Consider the following 17874-nt stretch of genomic DNA (forward strand, 5'->3'; position numbering starts at 1 on the left):
TATGAACGAAAATGTCAGTCAAATTCTTATCTAATCACATCTAAATTTGGACGGAAGACCCACTCGTTGCTCGCAACGAGATCGAATCTAGTTATTATTATTATTCTTTTTTTTTCTCCTTACCGATTTTTGTGCAGAAGATTTCTCGGAGATGGATGGATCAATTTGCTTCAAATTTTCAGGATTGATGCGTTGCCATTTGAAGTTTGTACCGCCGTTTCAATTTTCGAAAAATCACTTCCGGTTGGAAGTTATCCCCCTTTTATCGATTTTCAGATGACCATTTTGTCCAGACAAAAACTCAAAAACGATAAAAGCTAGAGTGCTGAAATTTTCAGTGATGTTAGAAGACATGTTGTAGTTGTGCACCTGGGTTTTCAAAATTTCCGGAAGTGCCTAGTATGGAAGCTCGGTAGGGGTCGAAAATGGAGTTTTAAAAAGTGTCTCATTTTTCTCCACGTTTTAAATCATAACTTTTTACTCGTAAATATTTTGCTTAGACATATATAACAAAAGTTGTACAGTTTATTGAGATCTTTCGTGTCATATCAAAAAATGGGCCCATAGGCCTCATGGCTCGCCTGAACCATTGAATTTCTGTTACAATGATTAACTTTTTTCTCACGAAACTTTTGATAAGACATGTAGAATAAAAGTTGTTCAGGTTTGCAAGATCTATCTAAAGATATCAACAACTAGGCCTCAGGGTGTCATGGCTCGCCTGAACAGTCGAATTTGTATCACAATTAATAACATTAATAACTTTTTTCTCGAGAAACTTTTGACAAGACATGTAGAACAAAAGTTGTTCAGTTTCGCAAGGGTTAACTAACGATGTTAATAAATAGGCCTGCAGGTCTCATGGCTCACCTGAACAGTTGGGTTATTGTTGCAATCTATAACATTTTTGTCAAGAAACTTTTAATAAGACATCTTGAACAAAAGTTGTTCAGTTTTGCAAGATCTTTCGAACAACATCATGAAAAAGGCCAACGGGTCTCATGGCTCGCCTGAACAGTTTGATCAGTGTCACAATTACTAACTTTTTTCTCGAGAATCTTTTGATAAGACATGTAGAACAAAAGTTGTTCAGTTTTGCAAGATCTTTCAAACGATATCAAGAAAACGGCCCACGGGCCTTATGACTCGCCTTAACAGTGATAAATGTCGCATAACGTTATACTCGTAAATATTTTGTTTAGACATATATAACAAAAGTTGTACAGTTTATTGAGATCTTTCGTGCCGTATCAAGAAATGGGCCCATGGGCCTCATGGCTCGCCTGAACCATTGAATTTCTGTTACAATGATTAACTTTTTCCTCACGAAACTTTGATAAAACATGTAGAATAAAAGTTGTTCAGTTTTGCAAGATCTATCTAATGATATCAAAAAATAGGCCTCAGGGCGTCATGGCTCGCCTGAACAGTCGAATTTGTATCACAATTAATAACATTAATAACTTTTTTCTCGAGAAACTTTTGATAAGACATGTAGAACAAAAGTTGTTCAGATTCGCAAGCGTTAACTAACAATGTTAAGAATAAGGCCTGCGGGTCTCATGGCTCACCTGAACAGTTGGGTTATTGTTGTAATCTATAACTTTTTAGTCAAGAAACTTTTAATGAGACATCTAGAGCAAAAATTGTTCAGTTTTGCAAGATGTTTCAAACAACATCATGAAAAAGGCGAACGGGCCTCATGGCTCGCCTGAAGAGTTTGATTAGTGTCGCAATCAATAACTTTTTTCTTAACAAAATTTCCATAGGACATGTAGAACAAAATTTGTTCAGTTTTGCGAGATATATCTAGAATGATATCAAAAAATAGGCCTTCGGGCGGCATGACTCGCCTGATCAGTCGAATCTGTATCACAGTAAATAACATTATTAACTTTTTTCTCGAAAAAAAGCTGACCCCTTTAATTAGTTGCCAAGAGGTAGAGAGAGTCTTTAATTTATAACATTTAAATGATCAATATTTGTAAAACATTACCAAAGCTAAATTGTACGTCTAGACAAAATATTTTTATCATTATTTATGAACGAAAATGTCAGTAAAATTCTTATCTAATCACATTTAAATTTGGACGGAAGACCCACTCGTTGCTCGCAACGAGATCGAATCTAGTTATTTTTATTATTCTTTTTCTCCGGTACTTTTTTGTCCGGTAGTGTTCTCAGAAACTACAAAAGGGATCGATATGAAACTTTCCAAGATGATAGCATAGCGTTTGTAGATGTGCATAGTGATAGTCATTTTGTCTTCACCTGCATGCACGCGCGCGCACATGCATTGCAATTTTGGTACAAAAAATGGAAAATCAGAATATTGAAGGAAGCGATATAAAACCTAAATAGGATGATAGTATATCATTTGTACATATGAAAAATAATAGTTATTTTGTCAGCACGTGCATTACAAAATTTGTACACTAACTTTGGAATCAGTCTAACTTTTTTGTTGTTCATTGAAATGGCTTGAAATTCATATCATAGGTAGATATTGAGACTCTTAACTGATTTGCATGGTCAAAATTACTAATTTGCACGCGCATGCACGTGCGCTTCATTTTGATTGGATAATACTAAAACGTTTGTAACTATCTTATTTATGAAGCGAATGAGATGATATTCACAGCTTACGTAGACAATATGTGTATCTATATATTGGTGTAACAAAAAATGCCAACGCACACGTGCATGCGCGTGCAACGGTTTTTAAATGTTCAATTTTTAAAGGACGATAACGTTTTTGTTTTTCATCAAATTCTATTGATATTAATGGTTTAGATGTGTCTTGGTACTCCTTACAAATTGCTGTGGTTAGAATGACTGCTCAGCACGTGCATGCACGTGTGCTGAATTCTGATTGGACGATTTTAAAATCGCTATAACTTCCTTGTATTTGGTGGAGACGTTATGAAATTCACACTGTGGGTATATGATACACATGCCTGTTGAACGACATCAACAAAAATTTGGAATCATACACGCATGCGCGTGCAACGCTTTCTTTCATTTTTGGGTACTGAAATGACCATATTAAACGTACTACATGTAATTAAAGGCTAAAATAAAATGATTTTTTGCTATAGATTCACAAAAACATCATTTTTTTAATTGGGGGAGGTTTGGGGAACATATGTAACGGTCCCCGTTACAATTAGAACTAGTTTTAATTAGATTGCAGACAATCCATCTTTTTTTCAAGGGCAAAAAGGCTTGTCAAACCATACTCTCAGGACACATGTGCCTCAGCTATGAATGGCATATGGATATATTACCTAAGCATCTTATGTTTGAAATGATTATGCGCCATCTGACAAGAAGTACTGAGTTTACAATTACACTATTAAACATGTTAGGTCACTGGTGTCTTCCCACTTAGCTAAAATTCTGAAATTTGTATGAGTGACTGGTTTTAGCTAGACAGGAATGGTGCACAGGTAAGGGTGTCAAAGAACAAAGGAAAATAATGACAGGTAACCAATAGTCTGTTTCGTACCACATCACCGGTAATTTGGTTTAGTATTAAAATTAGGCAGCATAATTCATTTCCCAAAAAAAAAAAAAAAAAAAAAAGATTTTGAGTCAACATGCCCTTTGTTAACATGCACATTGTACATATTCATGGTGTTTACATTTTGTAACATGTGTGATCCAAATTATTCCAATTGCAATTACAATTAGTAATCATTCCACATTCCAGTTGAATCACTTTTATTTACTGAACATTGTTCATTTCTTGTTTTACACACTTTTTTTCTGTCAAAACGTGATCGCCATTTGTAAGTTACAATAATATAAGTGCATATGCACTTATTTTCCAATATCAGCAATTTGAATGTTATATATTTAACCATGCTCTTGTCTCTTTGAAATAAAATACAGTCTACACTAAACATAGATAAGAATATGTTAAACCATCAATCAATTACACTATCTTATCCTTTAAAAATATACTTATATGTGTACATCTCTAGACAATATCATTTATATATTAAAACATTATTCAAATCTTTGTCATTTCATATTGATAAGAAGAGATATACTTATAATATACATATATGTATATGATTTGCTTTCATAGACCTGACTGATAATTACAGGTAGTTAGTCTAAAACAGACTATACCCAGGGACCACTCAGGTACATGAAAATCACAGTTTTAGCTAAGTGAGAATGAATCAGGTCACCATAGAAGCTTCTCACAGACGCTGCATGTGGATCTTGAAACTGTATGCTATTTACAATGCGATTACAAATTCTGGATTAATACTGCCTGCAAGCATATCTCTTAAAAATATTTCAGTAATTCATAAATACACCTTGCATTAATGCCAAACAACTTGATATAATTGTAAGGGGTTGCGTTCTTTAAAGCAAAATACATGTTTGCAAATGTCCATATTGTGTAATGTAAGATTCTCAAAGTTTTCCATTTTTTAACAATACTTTAATGACATTTTATGTTTTTGCCCCAAAACTTGAAAAAGTTTCCATGCATTAATGTCAAACAATCTGATTTACAATACTTTCAGAAAATAATTGTTTTCAAAGGACTATGATATCTAGATATGATCTGAAGAAGTTTCCATTTTTCGACGATTTTTAAAGAAGAAAAATCGTGTTTTAGACCCAGAATTAGTAAGGCCAACAAAAAAAATATGTGTGTTTACTGTACCCTGCTGAAAACAATTAGGGTCGGTAGGTCGATTTTTTTTCTTTTTTTTTTTTCTTCATACAGTAGGCCTATATCTATTTATTTCATGTATTTAATGTTTAGCTTATCACATTCCTACTGTAGATGCATGCAGAGACAATACTTACTATAACTCCCCAATGTTTAGTTAGTTTTTATACCACATCAGATGTTTCTTGTATCACCCTATAGATGTACCAATGCATTAAATTCCTTGTTGAATTGTTTCCATTTTAATTTCTAGTGTGCAACTACATGTATATGTCCAGATTTAGAAGAAGCATGTGTATTGAAAGATATGTTTTTTTTCCATTTCAATGAAAAAAGAATATGTTGTCAATATCACTATTTTTTATCATTTATAAGTCTATTTTTAAGGGTATAAAACAACAACTTAGTACCAAACACTATTGAATTCACAATAAAAAAAAAATAGGTACTAACAAATCTTTCTGTTAAAGCCGAGTTCAGAGAAAATCATCTGTGCAATGGAACCGATTCAAACAAGCTAGTAGAACAGATACAATGTGAACAGATCAAAAACATAAAACAACCTGCAACTTTGTCGACAACAAACAAAAGAAACTTAAACCTGCAGGTTAACATCTGGATCAAAACAAACATACATACAGACCCAAACACTATATACTCTGTTCATTATTGTAAGAAAAAAAATGACAAAAATACCAAGGAATAATGTATACCATCTTTCATCCCTGAGCTGGAAATAACCATAAATCGGGACCCGATATTGAAGCTGCATACTAAATTTCAAGCACCTATTATTAATATTCAATAAAACAAAAAAAAAAACAGAGGTTTTCTCCATAAAGTAGAATATACATGAAAGTTATTGTTAAATACATGTACTTGAATTTGCATCTTAATATCATGTCTAGTATGTTACTTTTGATTCATTATTTAATTCAAAAACAAGGAAATTTATAAAGGTTTAGACAAAACTCTGACAGCAACGCATCAAGAGGGGCCCATCCCATACCCTTTTATACTGCAAAAATGGTTAATTTATATATTTTAAAAAAATCCAAAGTTTGACAGTGTTCCCCTCTTGATTCATGACTGACTCTTCTTGTAAGTTACCGTTTTATATTTTTTTTGGAAAAGGGTGCATATCTTGTGTAAAGTAATTTATATCTCATCTGAATTTATTGGGCCAGGTTGAGAGAGAGGCAGGATACTGGGTCAGACAACATTTATGAGATGTTGTCATGTATCCTACCCTGAAAGATACTGGACTGAAGCTAATATTGAATTTGGATGTATGTTACCTTTTTGTTTTCTTATCAGGAAAACGTCTTGACCCTCCTGACATCATCAGCTGGAAAGCATTTATTACTTGTTTGTTTGCCTTTTCAACAGCATTTTGAATGCAGACAGTGAGCTCCTCAACCGGGCTGGTTTGGCCCTCACATGTGAATGTGAATTCCCTAATATTAAAAAGATTAACAACTTCGCCTACCATGAGTGCAGGGGCGATTACGGTTTCACCCTTTGCTTTCACAGTGAATTCGTTATTCTTTAAATTGTAATCGTGATATTGATCAAATATGTCAATGAATGTGGTACTGTCCCTGAATGGTGCAATTACACTTTTCTTTTCTTGGCGATGTAAACATGTATTGAATGAAAGAGACAGTACACTGGAACGATGACAACTTGTCTCGGCAGCCGCCATGTTTGTTTTGGTTTAAAATGATAATAGACAAAACCGAATGCGGACGGAGCGGAAATTCCGGATTTTTATTTTTTTTTCTCCGATTTTCAAATAAAAATGTTTAGGGTCGGGGCCTAAAATTAAGGTCGGTCGGGGTACCGTAAACACACATATTTTTTTTTGTGGCCTAAATGTTCCCATGTATATATATTTGAAACATCTTGTCAATCAAAGGGTTACATAAGTTCAAATAATAGGTGTTTACAAATGTCAATGACATCGAAATCAGATCTGAAGAGTTTTTCCAGTTTTCGGCTACTATTCTTTTTTATAGAAATTTTAGGTTTTTGCCCCAAAACTGGAAAAGGTAAAGTTTTATTGCTTTATTACTCAGCACAACAACAATATATAAGAACATGGAACCCAATCTTAATACATGCAAGTTAACACAATATTGTCACATCCCTTTTCTCAAGCTTAACTTTACCAAATTAGAAATGTTCACATATTGCATGTTAAATGAAATGATCTGGAATGTTTTTTGTTGTTGTTTTTTAAAAGTCTCTGTAATGGTGTCCAAAATGTTTCCTTTGAAATATTCCATGTACTGGGTTCATCACTGAATACATAAATTCACCCAACAAACTAAACAGTCATGCAAAGTACAAGTAACACTACTAATACATGGAAAAAAAATGACTAGAGGGTTTCCTTGAGGACCCTGAGGTAGACTAGGTTTTATTATGACCTAAATCACTGTCTACCTCAATTACACATAACATTCCACGTTGCACACAGAGTCACGATATTTCAATGGAGTTTTTACCTCACTCCCACTGTTTGTGTGTTGTTTGCCGGATATCAGGGCTCAACATTCACGTTTGTCCGACTGTCCGTGTCCAGTTCATGATATCAGGGCTCAACAGTCACGTTTGTCCGACTGTCCGTGTCCAGTTCATTTTGTGATCGGACAAGTCAATCTCTAAATGCACTTGTCCGATCGGACAAGTAACTTTTTGAGCTTATACTTGTTATATTTGTAGAATACTTTGACTTAGAATAAACAAAATATTAATGATATTCGTAAACCGCAGCGAGTTTTTGTTATTGCAACTTTCAAATATGAAACTAATATTAACAAACAACCATGATGTAAACTGGTCTTCATACTCATGCGAACTAGTTAAAGTCAATTATGAACCTGACAAAGTTTGGATCGATTGCTTGAATATTGTTTAACGTCTCTCTCGAGAATATTTCACTCATATGGAGACGTCGCCACTGCCGGTGAAGGGCTGCAAAATTTCGGCCTATACTCAGCGCTTATGGCCTTTGAGCAGGGAGGGATCTTTATCGTGCCACACCTGCTGTGACACAGGACCTCGGTTTTTGCAGTCTCATCTGAAGGACCGCTCCATTTAGTCACCTTCTATGACAAGCAAGGGGTACTGAGGACCTATATATTCTAACACGGATCCCCACTTTATAAAGTTTGGTTTTACATTAAATAGAAAATGAAAGATAATTCGGAAATAAGTCACAGTAAAAGATCAAAAGAGAAAGTATGAGAAGAAAAGAGAAAGGTTATTTCAAGAGAGCTGGAAATCCGAATTTCCTGGATTAACGTACAAAGGCGATCAAGAAAGTGCAAGTACCTGTGGCCCTTCAAGTAGCTCAGACAGGTGCGTCAAGTGAGTTTAATGTTTTGTCAAATTTGTCGTAGCAATAAAGAATGCAACGACAAATTATGTTCACTTTTAATAGTTACATCAAAATTTCGAAAAGATACGTTGATTGCACATTGGAAAAGTCATAGGCAATATGCAGAAAAAGAAAGTTTGCGTGAGTGGGCTGAAAAGGTCGGTGAAGACATTCAGCGGATTGGCCCAATAGCAGAAATATGATTGATTGTATCTTGTTTAACGTCTCGCTCAAGAATTTTTCGCGGTGAAGGGCTTCAAAATTTAGGCCTATGCTCGGCGCTTACAGCCATTGAGCAGTGAGGGTTCTTTCGCATGCCACACCTACTGCGACACGGGACATCCGTTTAAAGGTCTATGAAAGAACAGAAATAAAGGTCAAGAAACTTATTTTTACCTTGTTTTTGTTCAGAGTCGGAAAAGTAAAATATAAATTCGGACAAGTAACATTTGGTGGCAACTTTTCTGATGGACAAGTGGAAATTTTAGTTAATGTTGAGCCCTGGATATTTCAGATGTTGCATTTTTGGCTTGATGTGCAAGGGTTGGTGGTGAGCCCATCAAAGAAGTTGAGTCTTTCATCTACCTGGGGAGTGTGATGGACAGACAGGGTGGTACAGACCGCGAAATCAAGTCAAGAATCAGCAAGGCACGAGCAGCGTTTACCATGCTAAAGATCATATGGGCCTCAAAGAACATCCGCATTACTACCAAACTGCAGATCCTCAACTCCAATGTTAAGTCTGTTTTGCTGTATGGAGCAGAGACATGGAGAATGACAAAAACAACCCTGCAGAAGATCCAGACATTTTACAACACCTGTCTCAGGCGCATCTTCAACATCCAATGGCCTGAAAAGATCACAAATGAAGAACTATGGAAGAGAGCAGGGCAGGAACCCATAGACATACAAATCAGACGTAGGAAGTGGGGCTGGATTGGACACACCCTAAGGAAGCCACCTTCCAGCACCACATGCCAGGCCCTGACCTGGAACCCACAGGGCAAGAGAAAGAGGGGATGTCCAAGAAACACCTGGAGGCGGGACTCAAAAGTAGAATTAAATGCGCAGGACATGACCTGGCACGGCGCCGCAAAAGCAACCCAGAATCGTGTTCGTTGGAGGACTGTCGTCGATGGCCTAATTGTTCCTCACGGAACGACAGGCCTAAGTAAATAAGAGTGCTAAGAACGGGTCTACCTTATTGAGAACACATTTACGCATCAAGGCTTTGACAACCTTAACAGCATTCTCTACCTTGCCATTTGACTGTGGGTAGTGAGGAGACAATGTTCTGTGTTCAAACTCATACTTTTCTGTAAAGTTTTTGAATTCTCCACCTTTGAATGGTGGACCATTATCTGTGATGATGACATCAGGAATGCCATGACGTGCTATTTGTGCTTTCAATTTGTTTATAACCTCCTTTCCAGTCTTGCCATGAAGTCTGTCTATCTCGAAAAAATCAGAGAAGTAGTCTGCACAGATCAGATAGTTATTTCCGTCGAACTTGAATAAATCACTACCAACTCGTTCCCAAGGTCTCTTTGGTATATCATGTGAAATCATTGGTTCTTTTTGTTGATCTGTCTGACATGCACTACAAATCTCACAGCGCTGTACGAAGTTCTCAATATCAGAGTTCATATTGGGCCAATACACAGTCTCACGAGCCCTTCTCAGACATCCTTGTAATCCAATATGTGATTCATGAACTCTCGACGATTTCTCTGCGAACTGATTCAGGAACCACAACTCTCTCACCTTTAAATATCAGGCCATTCTGGATAACAAGTTCCTCTCTGAAGGGAAAATAACACTGAACAGTATGAGAGAGTTCAGCTTTGCTCTCTGGTCATCCTGACATAATGACATGTTTCAACAACTTCATTGTTTCATCTTCCTCGGATGCTTCCTTTATCCTTCTAATCTTTGCTTCAGATAATGATACGTAGCTTCTCTGGTCAATATCAAAGATGCTTGCCTTCTCCATATCCTGTTCTGAGGCAGGCAAGTAAGCCCTGCTATGTGTGTCTGCTACATACATCTCAGCACCTTTCTTGTAGATGTACTTCTGTAGTGTAACATCCGGTGAAGTATTCATTAACAAGACTCTTCCTCTGGATTATTTCAAGCGGTTTATAGTCCGACTCTACTTGGATATGCCGTCCATAAGTATAGTTTTTGAATCGCTCTAGCCCAAAAACTACAGCTAACAGCTCCTTCTCTATTTGGGCATAGTTGCATTCTGTCTGGGTCAGTGCTCTTGAAGCATAAACTACTGGATGTCCATCTTGCAACAGACATGCTCCTGGTCCATTCTGTGATGCATCACATTGTAGTATTGTACGGTATTCTTTACTGGATCAAAGAAACTCAGGACTGGTTATTCTGACAAAATCTGTTTCACAATACTAAATGCTTTTCCATGGACCTGCTCATCCCAATGGAAAAGTGTGTCCCTTTTAAACAAGTCTCGTAATGTATAGATTTGGTACAAATCTTTGCACATAGTTGACCATGCCTAACAATCGCTGTACTGCTTGTCTGTCTGTCGGTGTAGGCATTTCTCGGATTGCTTGTACTTTACTCGGATCTGCACTTAATCCTTGCTTCGAGATGACATGCCCCAGGTATGACACAGACTCAAGTCCAAGTTTTAGTTTGTCTAAATTCAATTTGATGTTCTTCTGCTTACATCTGTCCATCAATGCAGTCAGCTTACGATTGTGGTCTCTAATTACCTCTTCATCTGTGTTGCCACAGCCATAGACAAGTATATCATCGTGAATTACTTTTGTTCCTTCTAAAACCTCAAGTGCCTCGTCCATTCTCCTCTGAAATTCTTCAGGGGCTGGTGATATGCCAAAAGGCCCTTAACCAACGGTAACGTCCCCAGGGAGTTCCAAATGTGGTTAAGAAACTACTGGCTTTGTCAAGCTGAACACGCCAAAATCCGTCTTTAGCATCCACTACTGAGAAGATCCTGGCCTTTGTCAAATCTGGTAGTATATCTTCTATAGTTGGAGTAGGGTAATGATTCCTCTGTAATGCAGCATTCAGTGGTTTAGGATCTATGCAAAGTCTTATTGCACCACTTGTCTTCCTGGCTACAACCATAGATGAAATCCAGTCAGTTGGAATCGTTACTGGAGTAATCACTCCAAGTTTCTGGAGCCAGTCAAGTTCTCTCTTCAGATCTCCTTTGAGCGATATTGGCACTTCTCTCTTCAGATCTCCTTTGAGCGATATTGGCACTTCTCTCTTCAGATCTCCTTTGAGCGATATTGGCACTTCTCTCTTCAGATCTCCTTTGAGCGATATTGGCACTTCTCTCTTCAGATCTCCTTTGAGCGATATTGGCATTTCTCTCTTCAGATCTCCTTTGAGCGATATTGTTAGATTTTCTAGTTAGAATCTTTGTTGGTGGCACAGTTGTATCCAACCTGAGATGTAACTCTCCTTCAAGTTTCCCAAGACCTTCAAACAAAACCGGATACTGTCGTTTTAACTCATCTTTGGTAAGGCCAAAAAAATAATGTGTGTTTCCGGTTACCCGACCGACCCTACTGCCAAATTCCCAACCCTATACTTTTTTTTTCACGATATCGGTGAAAAATTAAAATTTCCGGAAATTTTTATTGTGTTCTTTCCGGAAACGTCTCTTTTATTACGAATCGTAATGGCAGCGCACTTGTTGGCAGCAACAAGTTTGCTGGCCATGAGGGTTAATAAATGCCAGCACCTTAAAACAGATAAAAACGCAATATTGTGCATTGAGAACAGGAGGTCACTGTTTGATGTTTTTACTGAAAATCATGGAGAACTGACGAAGGGCTTTGAACTGACGGTATCCTGCAACACGGCTCTGACTGATACACAGAATAGCACATCATTCGATGTCCAACCAAATATGCTGATTGGAGATCTGAGCGCTACCTTCAACAGAAAACGTTTGGAGTTCACTTGTTCATGGATTTCTTTCTCATTGAGCTTCATATAAAATGAAAAGATACGGGATAAGAGTCAGGGAGACCACACTATTTCTACAAAAGTAGAACAGTATGTCCATATCCAATCTTTTGAGCAAATATTGCTGAAATACACAACCTTAAGTACACATAATTCGAATCTGGCAGATCTATTTAAAAAAAAAAAAAAAAAAAAACCTACCGACCCTATTTTAGAATTTCATATAATAGGAAACACACATATTTTGTTTTTTTGGCCTAAGAGATTCTGTGTCACTACACTTTCCTGCAATCTGTGCAACAAAGTTCTGTTCGTTTACAGTGATGAGCTTCATTGATTGTATTGCTGATACTCCAAGAATTGGGTTTAGCTCCATTCCTGATACTATCACAAACTCAATGCTGTACTTCTTTCTATTTCGTGGATTACGAAGGGTCAACCTTCTTTTTCCCAAAGGCTTTGTCTCACTCTTATTATACATCACTAATGTCATATTAGTTTCAGTCAGGTTTCCATGATCTATGCACTGTTTCCTATACACAAACTCAGGCAGAATGCTGACGCTGAACCCACAATCCAACTGGAATTGTACTGTTTGCTCATTAATAACCATTTGAGCTGTGATTTTCTTTTTCTTGTTGACACTGTGTACTTCCTCAATGGTGAGAACATATTCACATTCACTATATGACAAATGGTCATTTACGTCATGCACTGACTTCTTCGTATGTGGCTTTCTGCCAGGACGCGACTTATTTTGTTTACTGTTCCCTTGTTTACACACTCGAGCATAGTGATTCCTTCGCCCACACGTGGAACACTCTTTGCCATAAGCTGGACATTCTGTTTTATTCTTGTGGTGTCGTAATCCACAGTATTCACAACTCACCTTGTCTCTATAGGGCCCTTCTTCGGTTTGTCAGACATTCGTTTGACTGATTTTTTCCCAACCTGGACGTCTTCAATCACTTTAAGCTGTGAACTCGACTTCTCACTGGCTCTACATATGTCAACACAACGTTGTAAGTTTAAACTTTTCTCCTGCAATAGTTTTTTTCTAGTGTGATTGTCTCGGATCATTTCTTCTACATGTCTTAACAAGTGTACGTTGCGAAGCAATATAGCTATCTATGATTTCTTTACTTCCTGCTCTCTCTTATTGAAAGTATTCTGCTCATATATCACGTTTGTCTGACCTATGCAAAAGTCTTCCATTACTTGCAGTACTTTGATGATGTCTTTCCGATCTTCGTTTTCAAATCTTAAACAATCATATACTGATAATGCATCGGCAGGGTTGGGCAGTTAAAACCGCCCCTGGTTTTAACCAGTGGTTTTAACCGTCCCGGTCAATACTCCCCAAGTGGTCAATTGTGATTTAAACAGTCCATTTTCCTATTTTTGTACATTTCTTGCAAATATAAAGATAAATTAAGTCTTTTCATTATATGGATCAAGTGTTGATTAATATTTTCATTAGATAATGAAATGTAATTTCATAAGTTTAATATATTTGGTTTGCTGAAACTGACCGAAATATCTTCAGTATCTACCAGAGGGTCACAGTTCTATAGCATAGCTTGATGATTGGAGACAGACCTCTTAATACATGTACCTGGGCAGATTAAGAATAAAAGGTAGCTGGACATTACCTGAGCACAGGAAGCACAGTTGACAGGTGTTAATAAGCATAGGCTGGGACCAGAGATGACCAGTGTGCCTGTTATTGTTATGAAAAACATCACCAACCCACCCCTCAAATGTTTATTCAACAGTTAAAATGAAGATTAATGAAACAATACTTATAGGTAGTTCTTGTTAAACTATAAGGAATTTGAACAGAAACTTTAACATCATCCCCAATTCAACAGTCATTTTGTACATTATTTATTTAATATTATGATCTTATAAGTATATTATAAACTGATAGTGCATGTTATAAATTACAGTATTTACCATAATGGTCACTTAAACATTTAAAATAAATAACAGACTACAATGACCAAATAATTTTCAATCAACCAGTATTAACCACTATTGACCAGTATTGACAGGTTTTAACCAGTATTGACCACTGGCCTGGTCAATACTCATATTGACCACTTTTTCGCCACTGATATATGTCAATAATGTTGCTACACGTAATTCATTGTTTTTTTCTTTCAATCCAGTTGCAATTTCGTATTTTCCCCACACACGCTTAAAATGGTGCCAATTTGTAGCAAGGTTTCCTCAAATGTCCAGTTTCGCAGGAAAAGGAATATTTGTCGGTACATATACCTTCTGAGGAGCGGTTGCACCTCCTGGGCCATTTTCTTCACTCATTCCGAAAAGGAGAGAAAGCATTCACCAAAAGCGTGGTGCACATGTGTACTTCTGACACCATGTAACGTTTTATTGCTCAGCACAACAACAATAGAGTTGGGTACCGCAGAAAATAAAGGTACCGTGATATACCGTGGTATTTGCAAAATACCGAGGTACATACCACGGTATACTGTAGATTTAATCTTTTAATTTTATGATTCAGTTTTAGTGGATTTTAGTTGTGATTTATTGTATATAATGAGCAGTTATTAGTTTATTGATTGTAAATTGCATTTAATTTATTCAAATATAAATGATAAGGAAAATATCTTATTTAAATCTATTTTGACACCAGTTAACAGAACAAAAGTTTAATCCAAACATAAAAGTATATCGTACATACAATATAGCAGTGTCTCTGTATCATGAATAGAATCGACTGTGACTAGACTACTGACTGGAACGACTATCAAAATAATTAATAGGGGGAAACCTGTGGAATTTATTTGACACGATCTCAAAGTCTAGAAGTTCTTAGAGTCGCAAATGACGAGAACTTCTACATGTAGGATACGCCTGTCCGCTTCTCTAAAGAGAATAACGAGAACATGTGCGTACAAACGTGTTCTTCGACCACAATTCCTACATTCTTGCACCTCAAACCCATTAACTCAGCGTTCAGAATCGGCAGGAATTTGTACTCGCGCGACGAACGGTGGTTTCGAACGCACAAGTCTGCATCTGCCATTTTATTTTTTTTTACTTGGGGTTTGCCTAATAGGCGGAAATGGTATTCAACAAGCATAAACCAAACAACATAAAAACAATTTTTATAATCTACCAGTAACCTTATATATTAAAATAATAACTTAATGAAATGTTTTGTATTATTTTTTTCTTTAATTTTGATTTCTTTTCATATCATTAATAATCCAATCATCACGTTTCATACTTCGTATGTTTTACCGATTGTGTACAGTTATTAAACTTACCTTTCATTGCATCACAACGAGGGAACGATGTAAATAAAGTGAGTCACTGCGTACACAAATTTCTTTAATTATTTTTTCTAGTTTCAATTATATATTTTTTGTTAAGAGTTATCAGACTTGAATATACCGGTATTTCGCCTTGTGTACCGCGGTACATACCAGTACCAGAAAAATTACCGGTACACTGCGCACCTCTAAACAACAATATATAAGAACATCGAACCTGATCTTAATACATGCAAGTTAACACAATATCGTCACAAAGGTCTCCATGCATACAATCTGATTTATAGTTAAAGGGTTCCATGCTTTCCAGGGTTCGAAATTAACTTTTTCAAGCACTAATCTGTACGGACTAGTCACTGTTGATGTTCACTAGTCCGGAAAACATTTGTGCATGTTCGAAGAACGGCGGTCTCGAATGCACTCCATGTGTTTGGAAGCTCAGGATGTCATAGTCACACAAACACTTAACCATGCAGGTAATTAATCGACCATAACTTCAAACATCTAAGAGACTCGAACAATTCTTGCTAAAAACCTTTACCATATTCAAGATTGATTTCCGGATTTTCACTAGTCCGTACGGACTAGTGCTATAGAGAGTTCACTAGTCCGACACGTTTTTTACTAGTCTCGGACTTACGGACATGAGTTAATTTCGAACCCTGCTTTCCGAAAATAATTGTTATCAAATGTCCTCATTATCTATTTAGGATCTGAAGAAGATTTCCATTTTTTGGCGATTTTTAAAGAAAAAATCATGTTTTAGCTCCAAAACCTCGTAATTGCTCCCACATATCTATGTCAAACAACTTGATATGTATTCAAAGGGTTACATACATTCACAAAATACTTGTCTGCAAATGTCAATGGCATTTATATCAAATTTAAAGAGTTTTTCCAGTTTTCAGCTATTATTTTTACAAATTTCATGATTTTGGCCCCAAAACTCGTAAACGCCCCCACATAAAAATGTCAAACAACCTGATTTATAATCAAGGGACTATGTACTTCAAAAAAATACTTGTTTGCAAAAATCACTAGGGGGGGGGGGGGGGGGTCCCCCATTACCTTTACTAGCCCATGGCCATGTATTCTCTTTAACTGTCAAAAGGAAATCAAAATTTACTTGCTTTTAATCCATTTTCAACATGTCCCCTGTCCCGGGTTTACATTAACTGGTCTAATGGGAGCTGTCACAATAGGGGACCAGTTAAGAGAAAAGTAGGCTGATGTAATCAGAGTTGTGATTTAAACCCGGGACAGGGGCATGTTAAAAATGGATTAAAAGCAAGTAAGTTTTGATTTCCTTGTGACGGTTTTGTGCATTGCTGTTAGATATTTGAAAACAAGTTGTCTATTGCGTAAATCCAGGCACATCTGAGTCGAAACATCAGTCGAATCATAAACCGTCACCGACTCCAGCATTTACACATTTCCCAGAATCAAAATATGAATGCTTGCAAAGAGAAGTCGATGACTGCTATGCCTCTCGACTTCTCTCAAGAGAATAATGGCCATGGTCTAATATGTTTGTATAAATATGTTCATGAATGCTGGGTATTTTGGAGTGATATAAATGTAGCAAAATCCTGATGCAGGACTTAAATAATTATTTAATATAAAACTCAAGGAGAAAACTAAATAGGCCGTTTCTGCTGCCTAATTTCATTCATGTACTAAGTATTTGGCAAATAGTTATTGTTTAAATTGAACCTGATCGAATGGTCAAAGCATGTGAACATTACAAAATATGTGTATATGTAGAGCTCTGCGCTCGCTCAAACGGTAGCACCGTCAACATATTACTCATCACTCACTGATAAAACTTAAGATTTATGTTATTTTCTATATTAACTTCCAATCGAAGTGATAATCTCAACTTTCACTTTCATAGTTTTAAAAATATAACATAGGCCTATTACATTATTTCTGGTAGTTTCAAAACTCTGACTTAGTAATAGTAGGGTATATACTTAACTACTTACATTTAACAAGAAAAATTCCTTCTGGATAGTAGCTTAAGTGAACTAGAATTTATTTCCCAAGTTACCACCGCCTAGGTATTTTAAAACTTTCCTGATGGCGCGTATCCTGATTCCCGAGGCCTTCCGATGTGCAAGCACGAAGGCCAGGCACTCACTGTCGAATGGATTCTTCCACTGATCAAAATCCAATATGGCGGACTCAATGGTAAGTAATGGGAATGTACGTAAATGAGCGTATCATGGCTTAATTAGCTGTGTCACTTTCGATTTTATGTCATTAATTGCCAGAGACAGACCTTAGGAAATGTATAATACTTGGTTTTCCATGTGACACGCTTGTTTGATATAGTCTTATCCCTTTGTTTTCAAGCAAGTAGGTGATTCGTCAACTCGCATATTTTTCACGTGTGTTAAATTAAATCTAACCGTGTCACTTCGTTTTTTCTACTATTGTTGGGTTGCATAGGGTTGCTGGTGAAGATATAGACTGAGGTTTATAGATGACACACACCAGTTTTCCTATTTCGAACC

The 17874-nt window shown here is 36.6% G+C and overlaps 1 protein-coding gene across 4 annotated transcripts in view; it reads right to left on the minus strand.

The window, feature by feature from the left end:
• LOC125668850 (uncharacterized) overlaps window positions 1–17861 on the minus strand; it is a 95266-nt gene extending 77405 nt beyond the window's left edge. For all 4 annotated transcript variants that reach the window (XM_056161557.1, XM_056161559.1, XM_056161558.1 and 1 more), the window contains exon 1: window positions 17344–17861. The gene's annotated coding sequence lies outside the window, so the exon portion shown is untranslated. The remainder of the gene's footprint in view (window positions 1–17343) is intronic.
• Window positions 17862–17874: the final 13 nt, after the last annotated feature.

The sequence above is a fragment of the Ostrea edulis genome, chromosome 4, assembly GCF_947568905.1.
Source record: "Ostrea edulis chromosome 4, xbOstEdul1.1, whole genome shotgun sequence".
NCBI lineage: Eukaryota > Metazoa > Mollusca > Bivalvia > Ostreida > Ostreidae > Ostrea > Ostrea edulis.